Below are 6000 nucleotides of genomic sequence, written 5' to 3'. Positions count from 1 at the left end.
AAAATAACGATAAAAAATCCACCAACCAGAGGAACTTATTTAGGAAGACATTGAGCTTTTCTTCCTAAATAAGTTCCTCTTTTCTCTCGGATAATTTTTTAATATTTTCCTAAGCTTAACAAAAAATGAAGAATATTCTTTGCAGGAGCCCTCGAAAAATAAAATTCTGGACAAATCTTGAACCAAAATTGAGAATTTTATTCAAAAATTTTTTCAAGTACCTCCTGGTCGAAAATCTTTGATTTTCCTAAGAAAATGTTTTCGATGACCTTCCGGCCGAAATTCGTGATATTTTTAAAGTACTTTCTGATCAATAATCATTATTTTTTTATTTTTTTAAGGACTTAATGGCCTAGACCTCCAAAAGTAAAGGACTTAAATTATCAAGGATCTCCTGATCAAAGATTGTGTCCTTAAAAATATTTCAATAATTTTTAAAATAATTTTCATAAGCTTAACCAAAATTAAGATTTTTCAGGAAAATTTCTTTAAGGAAGCTCTAGCCCTGGGCTTTTTAAAGACTTCCCGGTCAATAAGCGGTTTTTTTTTAATATTTTTAAGGACACTGTTGGAAATATTTTTCAAGGACTTCCTGCTTCAATATATAAATCATCGTTAAAAAATAACCAGTAAAGAAAGTCCTGAAGTCGGGCGGGGCCGATTTTATGATACCCTACACCACTTTGCTAATTTAGTTGAGCTCCACTTAATAATTAAAAGTTTTTATGGGAGAATTCAATCATACACGCTACGATTATAATTAAAAGTTCAGAGGACTAAATATTCCGAAGCATTTGTATCTTTTAAATTCCCATTTGGTGCACAATTAATTTGAAATCGGATTAAAATATATATGGGAACTATATCCAAATCTGAACAGATCTCGATAAAATTTGGCAAAGATATTTCTGAGCTGTTTTTGATATATTTCCCTGAATATCATTGTTACAGAGTGCATATTACGGCTGTGGATAACAAATACAATAAATTGGATGAACAATATATATGGGAGCTATAGCTACATCTGAACCGATCTTCACCAAATTTGGCATACTACCTTCTAGACTAAATTCGGTCGTATGTGCCAAATTCCATCCAATTTAGACAAATATTAGACGTTTGGTGCACAAAAAAGGGTAAATCGGACGAAGTTATATATGGGAGCTATATCCAAATCTGAACCGATCTCGGTAAAATTTAGCAAAGGTATTTCTGAGCTGCGTTTGATATATTTCCCCAAATCTTGTTGTTACAGAGTGCATATTACGGCAGCGGAGTGCAAAAATAACAAATCGGATGAACAATATATATGGGAGCTATAGCTATATCTGAACCGATTTCGATTTTCAGGCCTAATTTGGTTGTATGTGCAAAATTTCATGCTATTCGGGCTGATATTACACGTTTGGTGCACAATAAAAGCAAATCGGACGAAGATATATATGGGAGCTATATCTAAATTTTCACCGATTATCTCCAATTTCAATAGGGTTCGTCCTTGGGCCAAACAAATGTTGTTTGCAAAGTTTCATCTTAATCGGATAATAAATGCGACCTGCATTTTGTTCACAAGAATACATGGACAGACGGACGGTCGGTCGGTCGGACAGACGGACTGACATTCATAAATCAACTCAGAAAGTGATTCTATGCCGATCATCAAAAGGAACTATGGGTCTATCTCGTTTCCTTTTGCCTGTTACAAACAAATGCCCAAAGACATAATACCCTGACCACCTTGTGGTGTAGGGTATAAAAATGAGAGCGTTCATAAACATACTTCAAGAAAAAAGGATTTTTGGGATTTTTCAGGAAAATTTCTTCAAGGGAGCTCTAGCTCTGGGCTTTTAGAATACTTCCCGATCACTAATGAGGTTTTTTTTTTTTTAAATATTATTAAGGACGTTGTTGTAAATATAATGACCCTGATTCAATACGTATATAGACCTTCATCGTTCATAGACCTTCATCGAAAAAATGATAATTTAAAAAAAAAATCAAGACCTTACGTCCCAAAATTCTGCTTTAAAACAAAAAAAAATCAAGGTCCTCCCAACCGAAAGTTATGTTTATAAGCAATATTTTTAACAAACTTTTTCCGTGCCAAAATGTAAATTTTTCTTGAAGACCTGCTGGTCGAGATTATGTTTTTTATACCCTCCACCATATTGTGGAGGGCCCATGAATTTCAAAAGCTTCCAACTTACCACAATCCTACACTTCCATAGTAACCCAAATTCCAAAGTTCAGCATTCCATCCTTATCGGTTTGCCTAAATACAAACTGTACCAATTTTAGTACCATATAGTACAAATAAGTATGAATTTCCAAAACTTCGTACTACACTCCCACAGTAATCCCAACTCTAAATTTCAGGATTTCAGCTCTATCGGCACACATAAATCCAAATAGTACCAAATTTAGTACATTTTAGTACAAAATCCAATTCTACGCAGCCACAGTAAATCCAATTCCAAAGTTCAGAATTCCATCCTTATCGGTTCGCCTAAATACAAATTGTACTAAATTAAGTACCATATAGTAGGAATTACCAAAACTTCCTATATAACGCAATTCCACACTCCTACAGTAATTCCAATTTCAAATTTTAGGATTCCAACCCTGTTGGTTCACGAATTACAAATTGTACGTTATTTAGTACATTTTAGTACATATAAAAAACAAATTTCCAAACTACCCAATCCTAAACTCCGACAGAAATCTTATTTCAAATTTTCAGTATACCAACTCTATTAGTTCACCTAAATCCAAATTGTACCTTTTAGTACCCATAAGTGCAAATTATCATAAATGCCTACATTTCTCAGTCCAACAGAAATATTATTTCTAAAATTCCGAATTCCGAATCAATTGGTTCTCCCAAAATTGTAGCAAATTTAGTACCATTTAGTACACATATGTACGAATTTCCAAAGCATCTTACATTCCTCAGTCCTACAATGCAATTGTAATCTTATATCCAAATTCCGGATTCCAACTCCACTGGTTCACCCAAATTCAAATTATACCAAATTTAGTACCATTTAATACCTTTCGTGCCCACAAGTACAAATTTCGAAAACTTCCTCCATATCCCAATCCTAGACTTCGCCAATAATGTTTATTTCAAATTTCAGGATTCCAGGATTCCATCCGTTCCTCCAAATTCAAATTGTACTAAATTTAGTACCGTTTAGAACTTATCGTATACATGAGTACACACTTCCGAAACTTCCTCATTACATCGACTCTTATTTACCTCTACCATGATTCCCATTCCAAATTTCAAATTTTTAGCTGTAATCGTTCACATGCTACTGTAGTATATTTTAGTACTTTTTGTACACTTATGGTGGGAATTTCCTAAAACCCATCAGTTACCTCCATCAGTTATCCTCACTCTAAATTTAAGAGTTCTACTGCTTCCTCAAATACAAAGGGTACCGTATTTAGCACCTTTTAATATTTTTCGTACCGTTCTAGTACGTATTTCCAAAAACCAAGCCTTATCCCACCCTTTTTCGACCAAGAGTGACCCTCACCCAAAATTTCAAGATTCTTTGGCCGTTTCGTTCAACGTTCCGGATCAAGCTTGACTGGAATCGGATGTTATTTTTGCGACTTTTTCAGCATCATGGATATTCAAAATTTTGACCCTTTGTGGGTGACCATATATCCCATCTTCACAGCAGATCTTGTGCTAGTGGAAATATTGGGATGTGTAAAATATGAAAAGAACCGAATGCTTATTTCGCATTTTATGAGAGACATAATTATTTTAAATTTTGATTCGTTATGGGGGAGGTACCAGAAGGGTTGGACCGAAATGTCTTCATCTTTAGACCAGATCTTGTGTTGATAGAAATATGGAGATATACCTAGTTTGAGAGGAATCAGATGGTATTTTCGAGTTTTAGGAGCTTCATGGCTATTTCAAATTTTTACCCGTTGTGGGGGAGGTACAAGAAGGATATACCGTCTTCACACCAGTTCTTATGACAGCAGAAATATTCGTATGTGTGAAATTTGAAAAGAATCGGTTCTATTGCTTTCTCAAATACAAAGGGTACAATATTTACCACTGGTAACCTTTTCTGTAGGAACATTCATCGCTGAGACCTCTTCGATAGGAATTGATTCACTGACCTTTCTAAAAAAATGTCCTTTAAGACCGAAGTCACCACAGCTGGCATTTTTTATATGATAAGTTGTCAATACGATTTTTCTTAAAGAAAATCATCGCTGGAAAGAGTTTCCCTTGAGAAAAGTGGTGGAAGAAAATAACTTAGTCCTTGAAAACAATTTTTACCCTGTTGAACCCTTGAAACAAATGGTCTAATATTTCTTTCCATATTGCTTTTACTTTTCTTCTCCTCGGGAAAATTTCGTTTTTGGCGCATATTTTCTATTACCACACGAAACGAATATTTCCCCGTGATATTTAAAAACAGATCCTGGTTTACGTAATATTGGCTCATGGTGAGTTGCACATATGTGTCTAACTTTTTGCACACGTCCGACACGCGACAGCACACATATGTGTGCCCTTAGAAACACCAACAACAACAACAAACACATTAATATCTCCATGAGCAAGGACATATGTAATATTATGCAATGACATGCTAAAATTATGGATTTTGAATGTTACGTAACATTCAAACATGTTATGCTAAAGTGTGCGGAAAAAATAAAAAAACGATATTTTCTTCAAGGTCAAGAGGTTAACTACTGTTACGCAACAAAGAATAGGATGTTTTTTCATTTTTTTTTCTTGTTTCAAGGACATTTTTGCTTTCTCTGCGAAAAAAAAAAAACGATTCTAAGAAATCTTTGGTTTTCAAAGAGCTGTCGAAATTCGACTTGGAGTTTGATAACCGAGAAGGTCATCAACAGCGACTTTTCATTTTCAGGGACGAATATTCCTAGAGCAAAGGTCATATGCGTTGATCTTTATATATTTCATACGATATGACTTCTCTTCATGCTCATCAGCAGTGACTCTTCTAAAAAAAGTTCATGGAGAACAATTTTTTTTATTAGAAAACTTGATCGGAGTCGAGTCGAGGGGATTAGGGATGACTTTTCTTATCAGAAATTTAAACAGAACTGATTTCTCTACGAGGCATTTGCATCTTTTATAACTTTTTATACGCTCTGCCATATGGCTAGAGAGGGTATATGTCAGTTTCGATACGGCCAATGTTAATCGAAAAACGATTTTAAACTCTGGGTCTCTTTAGACCAAATCCGTTTCAGGATATTTGGACTCGATCTGGTCCAAACTTGGTGCATCGTAATTTAGTTATCAAACTTAAATCGATCGGAGATAGAATCTATAGGAGATGAGCAATATCGCTCCACTCCTTAAGGTACCTCCCGCACAAAAATTCGAAATTTTCAAAGAAAAAACAAATATTTAACTGCACAGATAGAAAGGGTTAATCCGATTTTGCTCCGATTGTCCTGAAATTATTTTTCACCCTACCAATATATTTATCTGTATTAGATGAAGTATAAAACTGGAATACTTCGATCGACTATATCTGGTACACACACACACACACACACACATTTTAACTGACATTTTTATACCCATCACCATAGTATGGAGGGTATATTAGGTTTTTCATTCCGTTTGTAACACCTCGAAATATATATTTTAGACCCACAAAGTAGATATATTCTTGATCAGCATAAATTTCTATGTCGATTTAGCAATGTCCGTCCGTCTGCCCGTCGGTCCGTCTGTGGAAATCACTCTAGCTTCCGAACGAAATGAAGAAGTTGATAAAAATTTACTCAAATATGTATTATGTCTGAAGAATTTTTGGTATTTGGTATTGAAAATGGGCCATGTAGGTTCACATCTTCGTATAGCCCCCATATAACGGTACCTCCCGATATGCGGTATTTTGATAATTCTAGCGACATTATTTACCCGAATTGTTTCAAAATTGATATTTAAAGTTTATAATGGATACTACAGCCTTAAACAGA

This window comes from Musca domestica, unplaced genomic scaffold (genome assembly GCF_030504385.1).
Source record: "Musca domestica strain aabys unplaced genomic scaffold, Musca_domestica.polishedcontigs.V.1.1 24, whole genome shotgun sequence".
Taxonomy (NCBI): Eukaryota; Metazoa; Arthropoda; class Insecta; order Diptera; family Muscidae; genus Musca; species Musca domestica.
The sequence above is the reverse complement of the archived record's forward strand: the minus strand, read 5'-3'. Positions refer to the sequence as shown.